At 41.1% G+C, this 24,200-nt stretch overlaps 1 long non-coding RNA gene across 1 annotated transcript in view; it reads right to left on the bottom strand.

Annotated features, from left to right (window-relative positions):
- Positions 1-5,087: 5,087 nt before the first annotated feature.
- The window catches only part of LOC131504281 (uncharacterized), a 29,144-nt gene continuing 10,031 nt past the window's right edge, over positions 5,088-24,200 (bottom strand). Inside the window, exons 4-5 of the long non-coding RNA XR_009257897.1 lie at positions 20,276-21,152; positions 5,088-13,823 (exon numbers count right to left, since the gene is read on the bottom strand). This is a non-coding gene — a long non-coding RNA (uncharacterized LOC131504281). The remainder of the gene's footprint in view (positions 13,824-20,275; positions 21,153-24,200) is intronic.

Genomic DNA, 24,200 nt, shown 5'->3' with positions numbered 1-24,200 from the left:
TTTGTATCCGGCAACTTTGCTGAATTCATGTATCAGTTCTAGCAGACTTTTGGTGGAGTCTATCGGATTTTCCATGTATAATATCATGTCATCTGCAAAAAGCGAAAGCTTGACTTCATCTTTGCCAATTTGGATGCCTTTGATTTCCTTTTGTTGTCTGATTGCTGATGCTAGAACTTCCAGCACTATATTAAACAGCAGCGGTGAGAGTGGGCATCCCTGTCTTGTTCCTGATCTCAGGGAAAAAGCTCTCAGTTTTTCCCCGTTGAGGATGATGTTAGCTGTGGGCTTTTCATAAATGGCTTTTATGATCTTTAAGTATGTTCCTTCTATCCCGACTTTCTCAAGGGTTTTTATTAAGAAAGGGTGCTGGATTTTGTCAAAGGCCTTTTCTGCATCGATTGACAGGATCATATGGTTCTTCTCTTTTTTTTTGTTAATGTGATGTATCACGTTGATTGATTTGCGAATGTTGAACCAGCCCTGCATCCCAGGAATGAATCCCACTTGATCATGGTGGATAATTCTTTTTATATGCTGTTGAATTCGATTTGCTAGTATCTTATTGAGAATTTTTGCATCCATATTCATCAGGGATATTGGCCTGTAGTTCTCTTTTTTTACTGGGTCTCTGTCTGGTTTAGGAATCAAAGTAACACTGGCTTCATAGAATGAGTCTGGAAGTTTTCCTTCCCTTTCTATTTCTTGGAATAGCTTGAGAAGGATAGGTATTATCTCTGCTTTAAACGTCTGGTAGAACTCCCCTGGGAAGCCATCTGGTCCTGGACTCTTATTTGTTGGGAGATTTTTGATAACCGATTCAATTTCTTCGCTGGTTATGGGTCTGTTCAAGCTTTCTATTTCCTCCTGATTGAGTTTTGGAAGAGTGTGGGTGTTTAGGAATTTGTCCATTTCTTCCAGGTTGTCCAATTTGTTGGCATATAATTTTTCATAGTATTCCCTGATAATTGTTTGTATCTCTGAGGGATTGGTTGTAATCATTCCATTTTCATTCATGATTTTATCTATTTGGGTCATCTCCCTTTTCTTTTTGAGAAGCCTGGCTAGAGGTTTGTCAATTTTGTTTATTTTTTCAAAAAACCAACTCTTGGTTTCGTTGATCTGCTCTACAGTTTTTTTAGATTCTATATTGTTTATTTCTGCTCTGATCTTTATGATTTCTCTTCTTCTGCTGGGTTTAGGCTGCCTTTGCTGTTCTGCTTCTATTTCCTTTAGGTGTGCTGTTAGATTTTGTATTTGGGATTTTTCTTGTTTCTTGAGATAGGCCTGGATTGCAATGTATTTTCCTCTCAGGACTGCCTTCGCTGCGTCCCAAAGCGTTTGGATTGTTGTATTTTCATTTTCGTTTGTTTCCATATATTTTTTAATTTCTTCTCTAATTGCCTGGTTGACCCACTCATTCGTTAGTAGGGTGTTGTTTAACCTCCATGCTTTTGGAGGTTTTCCAGACTTTTTCCTGTGGTTGATTTCAAGCTTCATAGCATTGTGGTCTGAAAGTATGCATGGTATAATTTCAATTCTTGTAAACTTATGAAGGGCTGTTTTGTGACCCAGTATATGATCTATCTTGGAGAATGTTCCATGTGCACTCGAGAAGAAAGTATATTCTGTTGCTTTGGGATGCAGAGTTCTAAATATATCTGTCAAGTCCATCTGATCCAATGTATCATTCAGGGCCCTTGTTTCTTTATTGACTGTGTGTCTAGATGATCTATCCATTTCTGTAAGTGGGGTGTTAAAGTCCCCTGCAATGACCACATTCTTATCAATAAGGTTGCTTATGTTTATGAGTAACTGTTTTATATATCTGGGGGCTCCGGTATTCGGCGCATAGACATTTATAATTGTTAGCTCTTCCTGATGGATAGACCCTGTAATTATTATATAATGCCCTTCTTCATCTCTTGTTACAGCCTTTAATTTAAAGTCTAGTTTGTCTGATATAAGTATGGCTACTCCAGCTTTCTTTTGGCTTCCAGTAGCATGATAAATAGTTCTCCATCCCCTCACTCTCAATCTAAAGGTGTCCTCAGATCTCAAATGAGTCTCTTGTAGACAGCAAATAGATGGGTCTTGTTTTTTTATCCATTCTGATACCCTATGTCTTTTGGTTGGCGCATTTAATCCATTTACATTCAGTGTTATTATAGAAAGATACGGGTTTAGAGTCATTGTGATGTCTGTATGTTTTATGCTTGTAGTGATGTCTCTGGTACTTTGTCTCACAGGATCCCCCTTAGGATCTCTTGTAGGGCTGGTTTCGTGGTGACAAATTCCTTCAGTTTTTGTTTGTTTGGGAAGACCTTTATCTCTCCTTCTATTCTAAATGACAGACTTGCTGGATAAAGGATTCTCGGCTGCATATTTTTTCTGTTTAGCACACTGAAGATATCGTGCCAAGTCTTTCTGGCCTGCCAAGTTTCAAAGGAGAGATCAGTCACGAGTCTTATAGGTCTCCCTTTATATGTGAGGGCACGTTTATCCCTTGCTGCTTTCAGAATTTTCTCTTTATCCTTGTATTTTGCCAGTTTCACTATGATATGTCGTGCAGAAGATCGATTCAAGTTACGTCTGAAGGGAGTTCTCTGTGCCTCTTGGATTTCAATGCCTTTTTCCTTCCCCAGTTCAGGGAAGTTCTCAGCTATAATTTCTTCAAGTACCCCTTCAGCACCTTTCCCTCTCTCTTCCTCCTCTGGGATACCAATTATGCGTATATTATTTCTTTTTAGTGTATCACTTAGTTCTCTAATTTTCTCCTCATACTCCTGGATTTTTTTATCTCTCTTTCTTTCAGCTTCCTCTTTCTTCATAACTTTATCTTCTAGTTCACCTATTCTCTCCTCTGCCTCTTCAATCCGAGCCGTCGTGGTTTCCATTTTGTTTTGCATTTCGTTTAAAGCGTTTTTCAGCTCCTCGTGACTGTTCCTTAGTCCCTTGATCTCTGTAGCAAGAGATTCTCTGCTGTCCTGTATACTGTTTTCAAGCCCAGCGATTAATTTTATGACTATTATTCTAAATTCACTTTCTGTTATATTATTTAAATCCTTTTTGATCAGTTCATTAGCTGTTGTTATTTCCTGGAGATTCTTCTGAGGGGAATTCTTCCGTTTGGTCATTTTGGACAGTCCCTGGAGTGGTGAGGACCCACAGGGCACTTCCCCCGTGCTGTGGTGTATAACTGGAGTTGGTGGGCGGGGCCGCAGTCCGACCTGATGTCTGCCCCCAGCCCACCGCTGGGGCCACAGTCAGACTGGTGTGTGCCTTCTCTTCCCCTCTCCTAGGGGTGGGATTCACTGTGGGGTGGTGTGGCCCATCTGGTCTACTTGCACACTGCCAGGCTTGTGGTGCTGGGGAGCTGGCGTATTAGCTGGGGTGGGTAGGCAAGGTGCACGGGGGCGGGAGGGGCAGGCTTAGCTCGCTTCTCCTTAGGTGATCCACTTCAGGAGGGGCCCTGTGGCAGCGGGAGGGAGTCAGATCCGCTGCCGGAGGTTTGGCTCCGCAGAAGCACAGAGTTGGGTGTTTGCGCGGAGCAAGCAAGTTCCCTGGCAGGAACTGGTTCTCTTTGGGATTTTGGCTGGGGGATGGGCGGGGGAGATGGTGCTGGCGAGCGCCTTTGTTCCCCGCCAAGCTGAGCTCTGCCGTCCGGGGGCTCAGCAGCTCTCCCTCCCTTTGTCCTCCAGCCTTCCCGCTTTCTGAGCAGAGCTGTTAACTTCTGACCTCCCAGACGCTAGGTCGCGCTTGCTGTCGGAACACAGTCCGTCCGGCCCCTCCGCTTTTGCCAGCCCGACTCGGGGGCTCTGCTTGGCCGGCGAGCCGCCCCTCCGCCCCGGCTCCCTCCCGCCAGTCCGTGGAGCGCGCACCGCCTCGCCGCCCTTCCTACCCTCTTCCGTGGGCCTCTCGTCTGCGCTTGGCTCCGGAGACTCCGTTCTGCTAATCCTCTGGCGGTTTTCTGGGTTCTTTAGGCAGGTGTAGGTGGAATCTAAGTGATCAGCAGGACGCGCAGTGAGCCCAGCGTCCTCCTACGCCGCCATCTTCCGGACTTCCTCTCCAATTTTATTTTTATAGTACAGATAAATGTTTATTCTCGTCAAACAAATCTAACAACCCAGTGAAAAAATATGTAAGGGCTATCAACATATACTTCATACATAAATGGAAATAATCATGGCTTTAACCATAGGAAAAGATGTCCAACTACTCTCATAATGCAAATTAAATCTGTCCTGAGATACCACATTTACACGTCAGACTGACAAAATCCAAAAGCTTGATAAATTGAGAATTCTAATAGCACTCTCACACATTACTGCTGAAAGTATAAACTGGTAAAACTTCTGTGGAAGACAATTTACCAAAATCTGACAAAATCACAAATGCATAGACCTTTGGACTTCATTACTATCACTTCTGGGGATTTATAATACACAAATCTGTTTGGATACATATGACATAAGGTCTGTTAGAGGTTTTTTGTTGGGAGGTAGCATGTCCTAGTAAAACACTGGTCACAAACCAGATGTTCATCAGTAAGACCTTAGTTACATAAAGGATGGCATCTCCATCAACTGAAATACTGTTCAACTGTACAAAACAATATGGAACTCTGTATTTTGATATGGCAAAAGCTCTAAGATGTAATGTTAAGTGTAAAGTAAAAGAAGTAGAACAATGGTAACCTGTGTTTAAGAAAAGGAGAAATAAGAATATTTATATTTGTATTTACTACATGTATATAAACATGGCAGGATACATAAAAAAATTAATAAAAGTAGTTACCTGTAGACTTTGGAGGTAGGGATTGGGGAAATGGGAAGAAAAGGTGGGAATAAAGCTTTTCACTGTGTATGTTTTTGCACTTTTATTTAATTTTGAACTATGAAAACATATTATGTATCCTAAAAATCAAATGATGGAAAACAGTTGCAGAAAAATAGATCATAAGAAAATCATATCAGCACTACATCATTGAAATGCCAACTAACTTCATTTTATAAACACCCTGATTCAACACTTTGTAGATAACAAATATGTAGATAACAAATATGTTTGGAGAAACAAATTTCTCCATTTTGACTCCAGGAAGATTGTGGTGAGGGAGGAACAAGAACTGGTAAAAAATTCATTATTGTTATTTATTAGCTACTGTAGACCTGCAAACATGTCAGGACTCCAAATAAAACAAGGCAAGAAGCAGTATTAGCATCAAAAACAACCAGTAACAGTGAGCAATAGCACTTTCAGAATGAATAAACAGGTGTATAGCCACTTAAAGCTTAATTTCTACATAATAGGAACAAATAGATAAACAAAAGAGAAGCCTTCCCACTGAGAGCGAGAGAAATTGGACCACGGAGCAGGAGCACAGCACTACTGTTGAAATATCAATCAAGATAGTGGGTGATGAAAACAGAAAGAAAATGCAGAACTGGAGAAAACCTTCCTTATATTTAGTATCTGTCAATTCCTTTCTATGTACAATTCAAGGCCCTCGTGTGAAAACAGATCTCCACGCCAATGCTCCCACCTTTGGGTCCAAAAGTGTATATATGGTTAAAAAGTGGTGAGTATGGACAGATTTCCCCCACTATGTTTCCAAACAGAAGTTCACCAAAATCTGAAAAATCAAAGGAGAACCAAATGAAATTAAAAAAAAAAAAAAATTGAAGAAGAATGGAGGAATGCATGTAATTGAGAATAATTTACCTAAAGAAGAAAGTGATCAGAGAAAGAGCAAGTAGATTCAGCATCAACTAGAATATATAGTATTTGATTATCAATCATTTTAGACCTTTGGGAATGATAGAATAAAAATAAGACACAGACACTCCCTTCAAGGATCTTAGGAGATAGGACATACACAATGAAACAAAATTTGTAAACGTGCTGTTTGTGGGTAGACCAGCATAGAAATATATTATAGGATAATATTTCTATATTAAAAGTATATACAAAAATCTGGATTTTCAAAACTTCTCCTCAAAATTTGGGACACAGAGGTTTACCAAGTATTGACAAGAGGAAGTTTTTCAGGTTCCTTGGGATATATTTTACCCTGAGAACAGAGGAAGCTTAGAACAAGACAAAAAGCAATGTTGAGAGGTATATTAGTCAGCTTGGGTTGTCATAACAAAATAGCATGAACTGGATGACTTAAATACAGTAATTTATTTTTTCACAGCTCTGGAGGCTGAAAGTCTGAGATCAGGTTACCAGCACGATAAGGTGTTGGTAAAAGCTCTCTTCTTTGTTCTGTCAACTCACATGAGCAAGAGATGGCAATCTGTCTCTGTCTCTGTCTCACGTCTGTCTTTCCCTTCTTATAAGGCACTAAGCCCAACATAAGACTTTCACCACTCATGAATTAATCTAAACTTAATTACCTCTGAAAGGCCCCATCTCCAAACACCATGGCATCATGGGCTAAGGCTTCAAAAGGTGAATTTGCGAGGACAAAAACATTCTGTCCACACAAGGGGCCAAGGTAAACTGCTTGCTGGCTAAGAAATTTGCATAGAAATTATGGAAAGCTTGTAGGAAGAGATAGGATTTTTCAAGTATCTCTTTTTCCTCTTTCGTATTTTAAATTTGGTGTACAGATCTTCTTTTACTTACAATGGGATTGCAACCTAATAACCTCATCATAAGTAGAAAATATACTTCAAAAATGCATTTGGGGGGCCTGGGTGTCTCAGTTGGTTAAGTGGCTGATGTCAGCTCAGGTCATGATCTCACGTTTTGGGAGTCTGAGCCCTGCATTGGACTCTGTGATGACAGTTGGGAGCCTAGAGCCTGCTTCAGGTTCTGTATCTCCCTTTCTCTCTGCCCTTCCCCCGGTCCTCCCTCTCTCTCTCTCTCTCTCTCTCTCTCTCTCTCTCTCAAATAAACATTTAAAAAAACATTTTTAAGAATGCACTTAATACATCTAACCTACCACACATCATAGCTTAATATAGTCTACCTCAATTTTGCTCAGAACATTTACATTAGCCTACACTTGGAAAAAATCATCTAACACAATGCATATTTGTTTTAAAAAGCTTATTATTTTAAGAGAGAGGGTGTGTGAGCAGGGGAGGGACAGAGAGAGAGAGAAAGAGAATCCCAAGCAGGCCCCTAGCACATAGCCTGATGTGAGGCTCAAACCCACGAACCTTGAGGTCATGACCTGAGCCGAAATCAAGAGCTGGATACTGAAATGATGGAGCCACCCAGGTGCCCCTACCACAAAAGTAATGTATATTCCACTCCATACCAGTTATGTGCATAAAACTATGAGGTCAATTTCACAAACTCCACCAGAAAATTGGTCTTATTAATTTATATTTACTTCTCATTAAAAAAAAAAAACGCAGTGCTTTTAGTGAACAGAGGTTCAGAATCTAGTCGATAATTTGACAGATAAAATTAGTTTATTAATTAATTTAGTGATGCTAATACTGTCAAATGAGGTCACAAGTTTTTCTTTAAAATTAATTACCTGTGCATATTCTTTAGCAAGATGGAAGCATTTCACTTATTTTGCAAAACAGCTGTTAAATTTCTAATTTTTTAAAACATGCTGCTAAAAAATCTGCTTTTGCCCATAAAAGGCACCATATTTACATCTCTATTATTCTCCATTCCAGCACCTTATTTTGAAAGCAGGTGGTCTGCATTTCATAATTAGCAAAATACTAAAATAGATCATCAAAATGCAACTTTGTCAAGTTCCTAAAAGAAAGAATTTGTATCAGAAAACAGTCCGATCCATACTAATGACAGACCTGATAAAAGTCAGCTCTTTAGGGAACAGGGCCTCTCGCATGGCATACCACGCCCAATGTTCCCTTCACAGGCCCTCACTATCATAGTCCCCAAAACTGGGTTTGGGATCAGGGTTAACCCTGATAAGGGACAGGATAAGGAGCTTGTCTGTGAAGCAATGCTAGCCCAAAATCTTATCATCTCTGTGAACCACTCCATAGATTGGAGAGCCACTTATTAGCCATAGCTCTGGCATTTGTCTGTTCTTTGGCCACTTAATCACTCTGAAATTCAGTTCCCCAATCTGCAAAAGTAATACGATAATAATGCCTGTTTTACCTAGAATTATTATTAATTAAATTCTTAGCACAGTATCCTACAAAAACGAGGCACTTAGGTGCAGGTCAAAAGGCAAACAGAATACATGAATTCACTTTCTCCCCTTCCTGAAACCATCTCATAATGGTGGTGTTTTATTTGTTTTGCTTTGCTTTAAGACACAAAGCTACAAAGACAAAGAGAACAGCAGAGTTAGAGAAAAATAACAAACATTTTGAAGCCAGAAAGTAAATACCTGACAAATGGTAACTGACAGCAGGCACAGGAAGGCAAAATGCAAAACAGGTAAGGGGGCTTTCAGAAGCAGCCTCATTTATACCATGTGACTGCACCACTCCCACCCCTGCCTGAGGTGTAGGTGAAAATAAAGTCAAAATATGAAAATTGGTGGAAAATCTTTTTAAGAACCAGTTATCCCACCATTATAAAACCAGATTAGCTGGGTGACCCCTTTTCCCTGGTGAATGTTTACATTGTAAGTGCTGCACCCCCAATGCTCTTACCCCCTGCCCTTCACAGAAGTTGAAAGTCAGGCAGATAGATAATTCATCTGGCAGGAGATTACAAGAGACTTCTCAGAACTATGTGACCTCTACCGTGAAAGACGGGAACCAAAACAAACAAAACTAAAAATGCTTCTCAGAAGAAACAAACTATGCAAGGAAAAGAAAATTTCAAAATATTATTGAGACCTTTGGAAATACAATAAAAGATAATGCATCTATGAAAAAGAAACCAAAATACTACAAAAAATAATAATAGTATCAGGGAACAAAGAAGAGCTTTCCCAGTAAATAGAGTAAGTGAAGACCCCTTGATGAAGATTTCCAAAATCTCTAAATGGCCATCTGTGTCTTCTACCTCTGATACCCTGCTTTTATGTCCCTTCTTTATATTCATCCCCCTTGACTCTCCATTCTGACTTAGATATCCCTTATCTGTGTACTAAACACATCCTATACATATCTTTCACAGCACATAAACAGTCTGTTTGTCTGTTTGTCTATATCCTATACTAGAGTCTGAAGTTTCTCCAGAGAAGGGATTGAATATTCCCAACACATAGCATAGTGTCTGGCATATTAGTAGGTGCTCAATAAATATTTGTCAAATAGATAAATGAATGAATGAGTGAACTGCCATCACCAGCTTAGTCTGTCTCCAGAATTGATAATTCCAAAAGCCCATTATTAGCTTTGCTGAACCCCCTTATTAACTCATATATGCCAATTCCTTGAAGAAGAAAAAAAAACAGAAAAATATTTGGGTAGAGGAAGAAAGGGTGGATAAGATCTTCCCTTCAGTAAAGAATATCAACCAATACACAAGAACAACAACTCTATGGAGCACCCTTGGATTTCTATTTCTAATTTCAAAGGCAAATGCTCTCTTACTATAGTTAAAATCTCAGTGTCCATCTGTATTTTTTAAAAAATTAACTGGTCATATTTGAAACTATTTTGTTCCTTGTGCTTCTGTATTTTCTTATGCTTCTACAGTATACAGGTATACTTGCATAATAAAAATTAATTTATATGCATAAAATATATAAAATAATATAAATTCAAATCAATGTTATAGCATACTTATTTTTTTTCAATTCCCACCTCTTAATAAAATGTACTTTGAACCAACAATGGTAAGGGTTCTCAATCCTCTTTCTGTATCATAAACTACATCTATCCTGGGTCCTCCCGGATATATAGAATCAATCCTATGGGAAGGAGACTCAGGCATGTGTATTTCTAACCAGCTACATAGGTGATTCTGGTGCCCAGGCAGGTCTGAGAATCACCATTTATAGAACCCATGAAGGCTCATTAAAGATCCGTGATCTTAATCCAAGAACTCCACCCAATAATTGCATTCAGTGACTTCATTCATAACTTGTAGGTGGGAAAGTAATCATTAGCCCAGTAAGAGGAGGAGTGGAAGGAGAATACATAAAGAATAGAATTTCTCAGGGTGACTACTGAGCACAGCTTAATCCAGATCCAAGGTACCTATTAAGTGAAGACAATGAGTAAGATAGGATTTATCAGGCTTATTTCAAGTTTATCTTGCTTTTCTGTATTTCTAACTGCTAAGGAGTAATTTCTTAGAGGATTACCTCCATTAAAACCCACCCTCTTATCCTTTTTGCTAGTAAGTCTTTACAAAGTATATAAAACCTTATTCAGTTTTTAAGAAGCTAGTAAATCAAATGGATATTCAAGTTCATTTGCCTGGTGTCCTTTGCTAAGAGCTGACATTGAAATAAGAGCTTATAGCATATGCACTTGAACTATTAAACCACACCCGCTAACCATTTATCTTTTTTTTTCTGAACTCAAAAACTGAAATTCTGTTAGCCTGCCACTTTATTTTTCTTCACTATATTGCATTCAAATAGCATCAGTATTATATTAATGTAATAGATCATCTCTATAATTGACTGTGAATACTATCACTTTGCACCCTCCTAGAGTTATTAATTTCAGTATACTCATTGTGTTTTTGAATGTAGCTGCACAGTAAATAATGCAACACAAAGAAGCTTTAACCTATTCCCAAAGCCTACAACAAGGATATAAAGCCAGTGGTGTATTAGCTTAAAAAATAGATCAATCTTATCTTGTAAAAAGAAGATAAAAGATAGTTCTGTCGGAAAGGACAACCATGCTCGAGGCTGTAAACCATACTTGAGAATATAAAGAGAAGCCTAGAAGCATGTGTTAAATTTTGCTTCCTGTCCTTGGAAAAAGTCTTCAAGTCAATGGACATTTTAAAAACAAAGAATGGATTCAATCATCCAGGTATTTCCTCATGGTGACTATGCTGAGAAAGCATCAGCTCAACAGTCGTTGGGAGTAACAACAATAACAATTATGTTGTCATTTCATAGCACTTTACAAAGGGCTTTAATATACATAAAAGTGAATTCTTAAGTACGGCCATTACACTATCCAATTATATCCTAAGGCATATAAAACTAAGCAGACCCCATAACAGTATTCATCACAAGAGTAGCACAATAGTTCCTCAAAACGGCAACAAGGTTCAATGCCAATTAAATATCTGCAGAGACGTAGGAAAGATATCTGGATAATACAAGAATTATCCTCGCCTTTTTGAAAAGGCACTCAGCATCATTTGCAAACCATAGATGAGCCTGGGTTAAAAAACTGAACAGTGGACAGTGAGTTCTTGGTATTGTTGGTTTGCACCTGTGGCAGCTTCTCAGGGGAAACCTGACAATGGCCCCCATTCATAGAGGCCAAGGAAAGACTGAAGAAACAGGCCAGCCACTCCAGATTGGTAGATGGCAGGTTGAATAAGCAAGAGACCTTATAAGGTTTTTCTTGTGTTGCTGTGAAATGAACAGATCTCCTTACCTGCCTTCCAGAATCGTGAAAATTTGTATAGAGGCCTTAACTGGGTTTCTTCATCTGCGCCCTCCAGATGCTTTCAGCAACACATTGCTCAAGGCTCTGTCCTTTTAAAATGGCTCTACCTAGAGACGCCTGGGTGGCTCAGTTAGCTTGGCTCAGGTTATGATCTCACAGTTTATGAGCCCACGTAGGGCTCTGCACTGACAGAGCTGAGGTTGCTTGGGATTCTCTCTCTGTCCCTCTCTCTCTCCGTCCTTCCACTCGCACTCTCTCTCTCTCTCCTTCTCAAAACAAATATATAAACATTTTAAAAAATCATAAAATAATAAAATAAAATAAAATAAAATAAAATAAAATAGCTCCACCTGTGGGAACAGTGAGCAGAGGGAACATTCCAAAGACAGGAGCCTCCCATTGTGGAGGTCCAGCTCCTCAGTCAATCAGTGGTCACATCCTGTCAATGACTTCCTCCAACACTTCACTCCTCTATACTGGCTCTTATAATCTCATAAGCCCCCCTCTTCTATAGTGTGACCTGAGCAGTCTGCAAGGTGTTTCATTAGCATGGAGGTGACTCCTTTGGCAGCTATCTGGCTGCCTGGAGGAAGATACCATACCAATAATACAGTTACATGCAAGAGAAAACACAGATTAAGACAACGATGCTCCAACTCAGTGACAGCTTTTTCCACCAAAAGCCCTGTGATCCGTACCATTGATTTACTAAGTCCCCTAAGCTGGGTGTCAGATCACTCAGGACATTCACTGTGTCTCATATGATTTAATAAAGATGACACATTAGCATACTCATCAGGTATGAACACACAACCTTCTTTTTTGGATAATGACACAGGTACCTCTTGGCAAGGCAGCAGTAATGTTCAAAGCCATTCTATTTTGGAGGACAGCTTTTCTCATTAAAGACATTTCAGGGTTCAGTAAAGACAGGCTTGCTGGCTACCATTTAAGCCTTGTTGGGTGAATGTAGTAAGGGTTTCTGTGTACTGGTCCTCCAGGTCATTGGAGGGGACAAAGACGGCAGCCAAATGATTATACCAGTGGAAAACAGAATATGCACGTTTGACCTTGCAAAGAGGAAGGTTGGCAATTTTCACTACCATGGGGCAGATTCTCCCCTGTGCCCACCAGAAACCTAGGTTGCAGTGGCCCAACCAACCAGGTGGAAGCCATGGCCAAAGATTTGTGTCACACACCCATGTGGCCCCATTTGGGACTACCCAAGAAATACCTAGGCAGTGTGACCATTTAGTGCCAAACTAGTCACTATCCTGTAATGTGACAGAATGGGCCAGTGACATCCATCCCATACTCCAGTATGTTTAAATTGAGCCAGTTATGTTTAAATTGATTCTTCTGTTTCCAAAATAGGGGTATCCAGGTACTCAAATGTCTATAATCCAAGACTCAAATGTCTATAAGCCAGATGAACCCATTCCAAATCTGACTGTAGCCACCCATGGCTCTACTAGTGGTATTTTTAGGACTGGGTGTATAATTTGAGTGACAGAAGAGGACTACCTACACCCAGTGTTATTGATACACAGGCCAGGTGTGTATCACAGGCCAGGTTTCTGCATCAGTACTGGTGGTACCAGTTGAATTGAGAATACTAGACCTAGCTTGTTCTTTAATGTACTGTGTTAGGCCTTCCAGTCCCTTCCCTGGAGTGGTGATACCCACCATGGTAATCCTGTTAAGCTTGAGGGGCATCTTTCCCACGTACCCAACGGTTGGAATGATTCATTTGCCAGGCATATGAAGGCACCCAGTGCAGAAAGATATTTCCATCCTGTACCCAGTCCATGACCAGATACCACTGGAGCAGCACAAGTCTAAGGTCAAAAAGACAGACATTTAATAGGAACTTGTATGGGAAGGTGTTCCCCTTCTCTAAAAATTATACTTGTGGCCTGATCCTTAGATGTTAAGATGGCTACAGTTTTAGGAATTTGACTTAGTTATGCATACCATACATGTTGGCTGAAGCAAGCAGCACTGTCAGGCATGAGAAGACAGATAGGGGGTGGGATTTGCCAGACCAGGATCCCCACCTTCTTCCCTTCTTCAGTGGTGCATGTTTCATTCTGGCTTGCAGCCAGACAACAGGATCCCAGTGGAAATTGATTAGTTCCCCCTCACCGAGAGATCCAAAGTAACCCATTCATCCCAAGGGCCATCCCATTGCAAATTCCAGGGGACAATGTCTTTCCCAGGCATCTTGGGGCTTGGTGTTCTCAGCAGCATAGCATCTTGATCCTTGGTGAGGATCTGGGCAATGGTCATTTCCATACCTTTACATTTTTGTGTGTCTTGGCAAGGGTCCGCAGTCTGGAAGATGAGGTAACAGGCCATTTTAGATGAGCATTCAAATGTATTAGAGCTTGGGGCAATCCTTTAGTTCCCACAGTTAATGCGTGTTTTTATTTGCTGCTCTAATATTCCATTTTTCCTTTCTACCAACCCTGCTGCTTATAGGTTATAGGGGTGATGGGACCTCTATTCAATGTCATGTTCTTTTGCTCAGTCTTGCATATTATGACCTTTGAAATGTGACCTCCCAACCACTATCTGTTTGCTGGGATTATCCACACATGGTACTCAGGTTCTCTAATCCTCTAATAGTAGCAGCCTGGTTTGCATGGGGACAAGGGAAAACTTGGGTTAGGCTAGACACAGTGTTCACACAAACCAAAGCATGTTTAGAACCCTCACTCAGAGTGAAGGTGTCAGTATAATCAATTTGCCAATCCCTCACGAGTTAGGATGATGGCCCCAGAATTCTTTGGCAGTTGCCTTGGACATTATTTAGAACACATAAAATAATGTTTTACTGCATTTACCAAGTCACTGTATTTCAAAGGAAATCCAGCATCCCTAGCAATATGCCATTTCATCCAGGCACTATGTTAGCCACTCTTTCTATGCACCCAATCTACTATCTAGTGAACAGTCAGTTGCTAGAGCTTATACTGAGCTAGGGCATTGGCTTCCTGATTGCCAGTAGTAGTCAGGACTTTATGAGTCGGGATATGGCAGATAGTGAAGACCACTTCAGTTTCTTGCAGGCAGACCCAAATGTCTTTCCATATATCCTGACTCCACAAGGGCTGATTCATGGTCATCCATCCCTCAGTTCCCACTGTCCAAGCCATATAGTTAGAACAGTCCAACTCTCAGTGCAAAGCATTAATGGCCAGGGCTCATGAGTGGTATGAGCCAAATGGCTCTGAGTTCAGTCCACTAGCTGTTGCAGTTAGTTCCTGTTTCTATCCAGATGCCTGACTAGATCCACCTGTATTCTAGGCATCAGCAGGAATTTCCCCAGCTCCTTTCTACAGGCCACACAGGATACCAGAGGAAACTGATGGGACATTTGGGTTCAGCAGGACCTGAGTTTCTAGAGACAGTGGTGCACAGGCTGCCTCTATTGCAAATGGGCTTGTCACTTGGTTAACACGGAAGTTTGAGCCATGCCAGAGATGGGTGGATGGAACATATTCTCAACTCATCCCTTGATGGGAAGGGAAGGTCTTACCATGATATGCTGCTCCTTTGTGAGAGGGTCTACCTGGAGGAATGCTGTGTATACCACTAGGAGCTGTTGGGGGTGCAACAGATTTCTGAGCTGGGACCAAAATCCTAGGAGTACTCTCTGCTTCTATTGTCTCTGCCACAGTGCCCAGCCCATGCCTTCCAGAGTCACAGACACATCAACTCAAGTGGTAGCCCTGCTTGCGGGATTCCCAGAGTGTTTCATTAGTTCCTTTGCCCTCCCAAAGGTGGCTTGCTGCTTCAATCACCAATCCCACATTTGATTTTTCTTTACCAAGTGGTACAAGGGATGGAGACACCATGCCAGGTGGGTAATAAAACTCCTCCAAAACCCCCAAATTCCTTCAAAAGCTTGCAACTCTTTTGTGCTTCTAGGGGTTGGGTAGGCTTGTATGTTGTTTGTCAATCATAGCTTCTGGGACAATGCATGTCTTACCTGACCATATGACTTCCAAAAACTTTATGTGGTGTCTCAGCCTTGAACTTTTCGGGATCTCATGACCTATTTTCTCCCTCACATATTTTCCAGCAAATCCTGCAGAATGCCCTATGGCAAAGGTAAGTCTTCACATGTTAACATTATATCATCAATGTAATGGGCCCATTTTACTGATGTGGGGAAGGAGAACACGGACAGGCCTCATGACATATGGTGGAACTTTGTAGGTTAACCTGGGAAAGCATTTGAAAAGTCCATTGTTAAACTTCCCATGTGAAGGCAAACTGATCTTGTGATTCATCAGCCAAACTTCCGAGATGGCTCCATTGCTGTGTAGGGCCTCACGGGTCAGTACCCTTGGCTGCCTTCCCACCACTGGACTGTACCTAGCTGGTTGAGAGCCTCATCCTTGCCTACCTGGGCCTGGCCTATCAGCTCCACTGACTCCACAACCCTCCAAGAAGACAGGGTGGGGCTGCAGGGGTCAGAGCTCAGAGAGGCTCCCTGGCAGCACCCGGGAGCTCCTGGGCTTTTTTTCTCTGCGGGGCACAACTGCCCTTTTCTCCCTTCCTCTCTTCCACGCTTAATAAACCACCTCTGGTCCGTGTGGGCCCAAGTACTCATCCCAAAAAAAAAAAAAAAAAAAGTACTTAATAGTACTTGTTAAGTCCAGCCCAACATGGAACACTCCTAGGATCATAGCCATGTATCTAAGATGGTGGCAATGTTGGGCACAGCTGCAGGGATGGGGGGCACTACCTTCTTCAATTCTCAGTACTTCACAGTCATCCTCCATGAACCATCCGACTTCTCACTGACCATACAGGTCTATCGAAAGTGCTATCGGCAGAGTGCAGAATACCCCTTTGGTGCAGTTTTGGACAGTTTTTCCTAGGTTCTTAGGCCCTAAGGCAATTTATATTGTTTGACAGTTCCCATTTCTCATGGGGGTAGTAGACTAACTGGTTCCCAGTTGGTGTTTCCCTTCAGCACTGGCTTGATTACTCTAACCCAGAGGCGGAATTCACTGATAGAGTTTTGCAGATCTCATAGAATTTTTTTTTAAATTTTATGTATTTTGAGAGGTGGGAAAGAGAGAAAGAGATCAGGGGAGGGACAGAGAGATGGGGAGAGAAAGAGAGAATCCCAAACAGGCTCCACACTGTCAGTGCAGAGCCTGACATGGGCCTCGAACTCACAAACCTCGAGATTATGACCTGAGAGGAAACTAAGAGTCAGGTGCTTAACCAACTGAGCCACCCAGACACCCCTCATAGAATATTAATGCCCAATGTGTTCTCTGGTATTAGAGAGATTAAAACTCCATATTTTAAAGGGGGGTGGGGGGATGCCCAACTTGCAGTGTTAAAGGAAACTTCCTGACCATAGATATTCACCTTCCGTAACCATAGATGGTGAGGAAGGGGCCAGAAAACGTCTAAGGATTACCATGTATTAGAGTATATTTGGTCCCCGTGTCAACCAGAGCCATCACCTTTTGTTTATTTCAGGGGGATCAGTGAATAGTGAACTCAACTTGAGGCCTCCAGTCACCCCCAATGGCCCTCACCTAGAGGCACTCTTGGCCTGCATCTTATACTTGGGGTGTGGGAGACACCCACCCCAAATAGGACTGTACCCCTGAGGCCCTGCTGGAGCAGATGGGGGCATCAGGGATGATAGGAGCAGGTGGGACAGGTTTGAACTGTTGTTCAGGTTTTAAGGCTTTCCGTAGGTTGACCAACACAGCATTGGGTTGTCAGTCTACCTTTATAGGTGGAGTCCGGCAGCCAGGAGGTCAAACCACATTTGTTTCCAAGTTACTTTTACAGGATCCTTCACAGCTGATTGGGAGAGCTTTCTGTTTTTTCAAGTTCCATCTCTGTCTCAAGTCTTTCCCATAGCTGGTAATTTCCTAGGATTTGTTAGTGTCCCCCAGATTAGCAATGGATTGCCCAACATCATAAATGTCTTGTCCCATGACAGGGCTCAGCATGGACACCAGTGTGCCATGCCAGGTCCCGGGCGCAGACTGAAGTATATTGGCTTCCATTCCTGCAGTGAACGTGGCCCAATGAGAGCCTGCAAAAACAGGAGTATAGATGGCCTATCTCATTCCCAACTTCCTAAGAATTTGTTGAACCTCCTCTATAGATTTCCAGCAGTCCATGTGCCCAGAGAGATTCCCTTTATTGGGCCAGGCCTCCTGTGGGTTAGAACAATCCAATCTATAACAGACTGAGTATCTCGAACACCAGAGCACCATGCAGGTCCTGCCAGAGGACAGGGTGTGTGGTGATGTTGTTCCTTTTCTGTGCCTCCTACATAGTCAGAAAAATGTCATCACTGCCCCCCAACCCCCCAGCTCACAGCCACACTTACTACGCCAGAGTACTTTCCATGGCCTTTTGCTGGAACTTGGCAGCTAAATCAATAAGCTCAGTGGGAGTATATTCTTTCATCATGATTGTATCCTGAATTGGGGTCTGCCCTGCTGGCTGGGGTTGTTTTGGCTACACTGTGCTGTTGTGTTTGTATTAGGAGTTGGTCAGCGGGGAACATTTTGTCTGTTTCACTGTCAATCACCACAACATCCTCCTCTTCACTCTCCTGGCTTTCTCGGAGATTCCACCTCTTAGTGCCCCAATCAGGCTTTGTCATAAGAACTTGGACCTTAATCCACAGAGGCTTGCACCCTCCTAGCTTTGCAAAATAGTATGCTAAATTCTCCAACTTACTGTCCTGTTCCCCCACCTTCTCTGCCAGCCCTGAAGCTAGGCACCCACATACCCTTTTTTAACTCAGTTCTTCTTTCAGCTTTCTAAATTGGCTTCAGTCTCTAATTTGTTGCTTATAGCCAGCCAGAGTACCCACAGTAGAGAACAGCCCACTGCAGCAATCATTCACTTCCCTTTTTTGCCAGGTCCTCAAACCAACACATTTTGAAGGCATTGCTGTACTCATACAGGGTCCACAAGCATCTAACGTACATGCTGCCCCTCCTCACTTACAGATTGATGGCCAACTTGGAAGTTCTGCTCCCATGCCTCTTTCCCAAGATTCATTTCTCTGGCCTCCTGGCTTGCTTGCCAATTGTTGGTTCACAAATTTGAGAGTTTCCTAGATGAAATCTGAAACTTGTCCCCAGTCACAGAGGGCCTGAAGAAAGGAGACTGGTAGCTGGTAGGTTTGATAAGCAAGAAAACTTACATACAAGGCTTGTGTTGGGCTGCCGCAGGACTGGTCCATCTCTGCACCTCCCTGGCAGGATCTTAACAGTTTATAGAGGTCTCGAATGGGTTCTGTTGGATATAGTCCAGATGGTCTCAACAACACATGACACTCTCAAAACTGTACTCTTGAAGTGGCTCCAGCTATGGGAACAGTGGGCAGAATATACATTCTAAGGACAAGGAGGGGTAAGGAGCCTCTGGTTGCCCTGATGTAGCTCAAGTGTCAACCAGTGTTCATGTTCTCTCTATGACCTCCTCCAACAATTGGGAGCTCCTTAGGATGGAAACTGAGACTGCTTCCTTCTCCCTTTCTTAAAGCCCATCACACTCCTAGGTATGTGGGAAGAAACTCAACAATATTAAGTGAACAAACTAAGATTCTTCAATACAGTCTACTACAGCATAACTAACAATTCCCACATCACAACGCTTCTAAGTAAAACACATGTACAGATTAGATAAAAACACAATGTCTGTCAAGCTTTTTTTTTTCCTTTGGTGTATAGAAATATAGTAGCCGCAGAACAGAGATGGAAAAAAGGAGAAGCTGAATTACATTCCCTATGCAAAGTCATTCTTAGGTTTAGCACAGTGTATACCATAGTCACTGTAGAGATAATAAAGAACCGAATTCTATATGGCAATGGAAATCAAGGAATGACACTTACATGCAACCACATGGATTGATTTCAATACACATAATGTAGAGCAAAGACAAGTCATTTTGCCTCTTTTTGCCTATTTTCTGATTTCTAAATGGGGTTAATGATAATATTCACTGCATAGGTTTGTGAAGATTGAGTTATGTCTGGCATATAGAAAGCATGAAATAAATGTTAATAACCATCAAATAATTAATATTATGATTACATGAATGTTGCTCAACTAGACACTGTGGACATATACAAGGAATTGGTTCCTGCCTATAAGGAGTTTACAATCCAGTGCAAAAGATAAATAAGAAACGGAATAGCTGCTAGGTGCCTCAGTTTCCCAAATTGTGAAAATAGGGGTAATAATATTCCATAGATTTTGAGAATTAGAGATTATTCTCTAAGATGTAATCTCGATAAAAACAAGGATTTTTGCCTGTCTTGTTTACCCCTACATTTTTGATACAGAGTATCAGATGTTCATTAAATATTTGTTGAATGAGAGCATGGAAGTTTTTTGCGTGTCTCGTGTCCATGAAATACAGCCAGACCAACACTAAACCATCCTGCACACCTAGAAAACTGATGTGAGGATTAACACAACAATCTGCACAACCTGAACCAAAGAACTCAGCAGGTACACGGCACAGAAAGGTGAACTGGGGGAGACAAAAGCCACAGAGGGCAGGGCACCACTTTTGCGTGTGGAGAGAGGACAGAAAAGGGGGAGGCAGGTAGAATATGGAAAAAGCACTCATCCCAAAAGCAGCTGGAGAGAAAGTGGAAAAGTAGAAACAGCCACAGGTAATGAACTTAAAAGGGAGAAAGGAGAAAGGAGAGGGTTTAAATTCCATTAAGACTATAAACAAGGGGAGCAGAGTCTGAAACTCCGTAGCACAATACCTGCCGGTGCTCTGGTGGGAAGGGCGAATCCTCAGGAGCAGAGTGGAGTCCGGGGTTCTTCAGGCCACACAGGAAGAGCTGGTAAAGGCTGTCTGGGTCCCCTAAAGGCAAGGCCCCTGTGGACCCGGGAGAACAACCACATTTGCTGGTGCTAGAACAAGGTCCTTAAGGGTAAAGCCTGGTGCCAGATGTGTGTTGTGATTTTTCCATAGTCCCTGAAACACTGCTGCTACACTGTCTCCCGCACTTTTTCTGGGGCGGGCTGGCACCTGGATGCAGTCTCTGGGCATCGGCTGCAGCACAATAACATGAACTTTCCTGGCTGCGTCAGGCACCCGGCCATTGCTTGGTAAGACCCTCCTGCAGAGGGGCAGAACGTGTCATAGCCGCAGTCCCTCAGAAGTAAGAGGTTGGGAAAAACAGCTGCATCTGAGACAAAACTCAGGAGGAAGGTGCCGCATGGGGCTTGGTCACGGACTGTGTAAAAGCAGGCAGTGGATGGAAGCCAAAAACAAAGGACGGGTGTGCCATTGCTGATCGGGGAGAACAGAGTTCCTATACTGGAGACTGGGTAGCTGGGTGACGCCATTTTCACCTCTCCCGCACATGCGCAGATGCACCTACAAGCGCAACAATTCACCCCAGTAAGCTAAGCAGCGCCATCTAGTGGAGAACAGAGCCATTACGCTAAGCCCCGCCCAACTGGGCCAACCTCGCTCTTGAGGAACACAAGTCTCTCCACCTGCTTAGTTTATGGATTATAAAGTGCTTCATAGTTTGACTTCCAGGGGAAAACGAAGTAATTTCAGTCGTATTTCAGTCTGTTCGCTGGTCCATCTATTCAATTTTCTTTCTTTTTTTTCTTTTTGTTTCTTTTCTTGAATACAGAAAGAGAAAAATTCATTTTTATTTTCAATTTTTATTAAAAATTATTTTCTTTAATGTTTTTCTACTATATTTTTTACTTTTGTGTAACTTTTTTCAAATTCTATTTTACTTCAATCTTTTCATTTCAGTCTACTTCAGTGTATTCATTTTTTCAAATTGTCAAATGATTTCCTTTTTCCTTTTTCCTTTCCCCTTTTTTCTCTAATCTATCAAGCTCCTTCCAACACCCAGACCAAAACACACCTGGATCTAGCATCATTTATTCAATTTTGTGTGTGTGTGTTTATTTTTGATTTTTTAATTTTAATTTTTTTTAATTTTAATTTTTTTAATTTTATTTTTTTTTAATTTTAATTTTTTTACCTCATTAATTCCTTTCTCCCTTCAAAATGAAAAATGAAGGAATTCATCTCAAAAGAAAGAGTAGGAAGAAATGACAGCCAGGAACTTAACCAACACAGATACAAGCAAGATGTCTGAACCAGAATTTAGAATCACGATATACTAGTTGGAGTTGAAAATAGATTAGAAACCCTTTCTGTGGAAATAAAAGAAGTAAAAGCTAGTCAGGATGAAATAAAAAATGCCATAACTGAGCTGCAATCTTGAATGGAGGACAAGGCGGCAAGGATGGATGAGGCAGAACAGAGAATCAGTGATATAGAGGACAAACTTACAGAGAATAATGAAGCCGAAAAAAAGAGGGAGATTAAGGCAAAAGAGCATTATTTAAAAGTTAGAGAAAACAATGAATCATTAAAAAGGAACAACACCAGAATAATAGGGGTACCAGAAGAGGAAGAGAGAGAAAAAGGGGTAGAAGGCTTATATGAGAAAATCATAGCAGAAAACTTTCCTAACCTGGAGAAAGATACAGACATCAAAATCCAGGAAGCAGAGAGGACTCCATTAGATTTAACAAAAACCAACCATCAACAAGGCATAGCATAGTCAAATTCACAAAACACTGAAGCAAGGAAAGAATCATGAAAGCAGCAAGGGAAAAAAGTCCTTAACCTACAAGGGAAGACAGATCAGGTTTGCAGCTGACCCATCCACAGAAACTTGGCAGGCCAGAAAGGAATGGCAGGATATATTCCATGTGCTGAATCAGAAAAATATGTAGCCAAGAATTCTTTATCCAGCAAGGCTGTCATTCAAAATAAAAAGAGAGATTAAAAATTTCCCAGACAAACAAAAATAAAGGAGTTGGTGACCACTAAACCAGCCCTGCAAGAAATTTTAAGGGGGACTCTCTGAGGGGAGAAAAAATGAAAACAACAACAACAACAACAACAACAACAACAACAACAACAAATAAATAAAAACCTAAAGCAACAAAGACTAGAAAGTACCAGAGAATACCACCAGAAACAACAACAACAACAACAACAAATAAATAAATAAAAACCTAAAGCAACAAAGACTAGAAAGTACCAGAGAATACCACCAGAAACTCCAACTCTACAAGCAACATAATGGTAATAAATTCATATCTTTCAGTACTCACTCTAAATGTCAATGGACTCAGTGCCCCAATCAAAAGACACAGAGTAACAGATGGATAGGAAAAGAAGATCCATCTAGATGCTGTTTACAAGAGACCCACTTTAAACCTAAAGACACCTTCAGATTGAAAATAAGGGGATGGAAAAGCATCTATCATGCTAATGGTCAACAAAAGAAAGCCAGAGTAGCCATACTTATATCAGACAATCTAGACTTTAAAATAAAGACTATATCAAGAGATGCAGAAGGGCATTATATCATATTCAAGGGGTCTATACCAAGAAGACATAACAATTGTAAACATTTATGTGCCAAATGTGAGAGCACCCAAATATATAAATCAATTAATCACAAACATAAAGAAACTCATCCATAGTAATACCATAATAGTAGGAGACTTCAACACCCCACTTACAACAATGGACAGATCATCTAATCAAAATATCAACAAGGAAACAATGGCTTTGAATGACACACTGGACCAGATGGACTTAACAGATATATTCAGAACATTTCATCCTAAAGCAGCAGAATATACATTCTTCTCCAGTGCACATGGACATCCTCCAGAATAGACCACATACTGGGACACAAATCAGCCCTCAGCAAGTACAAAAAGATTGAGATCATACTGTGCATATTTTCAGACCACAATGCTATGAAACTCGAAATCAACCACAAGAAAAAATTTGGAAAGGTAACAAATACTTGGAGACTAAAGAACATCCTACTAAAGAATGAATGGGCTAACCAAAAAGTTAAAGAGGAAATTAAAAAGTATTGGAAGCCAATGAAAATGATAACACCATAACCCAAAACCTCTGGGACACAAGAAAGGCGGTCATAAAAGGAAAATATATAGCAATCCAGGCCTTCCTAAAGAAGGAAGAAAGATCTCAGATATACAACCTAACCTTACACCTTAAAGAACAGCAAATAAAACCCCAAACCAGCAGAAGACAGGAAATAATAAAGATTAGAGCAGAAATTAATGCTATCAAAACAAACAACAACAAAAAAAACAAAACAGATCAATGAAACCAGAAGGTGTTTCTTTGAAAGAATTAACAAAATTGATAAACCACTAGCTAATTTGATCAAAAAGAAAAAGAAAAGGACCCAAATAAATAAAATCAAGAATGAAAGAAGAGGGTGGGAGGGAGGGGAGAGTGGGTGATGGGTATTGAGGAGGGCACCTTTTGGGATAAGCACTGGGTGTTGTATGGAAACCAATTTGACAATAAATTTCATGTATTGAAAAAAAAAGAATGAAAGAAGAGAGATCACAACCAAAACAGCATAAATAAAAAGAAATAAGAGAATATTATGAGCAATTATATGCCAACAAAATGGGAAATCTGGAAGAAATGGATAAATTCCTAGAAACATACACTACCAAAACTGAAACAGGAAGAAATAGAAAATTTGAACAGACCCATAACCAGTAAAGAAATCGAATTCATAATAAAAATATCCCAAAAAATAAGAGTCCAGGGCCAGATGGCTTTCCAGGGGAATTCTACCAAAC

The sequence above is a fragment of the Neofelis nebulosa genome, chromosome 2 (genome assembly GCF_028018385.1).
Source record: "Neofelis nebulosa isolate mNeoNeb1 chromosome 2, mNeoNeb1.pri, whole genome shotgun sequence".
NCBI classification, from domain to species: domain Eukaryota; kingdom Metazoa; phylum Chordata; class Mammalia; order Carnivora; family Felidae; genus Neofelis; species Neofelis nebulosa.
This window is presented reverse-complemented; position numbering and strand designations above follow the sequence as displayed.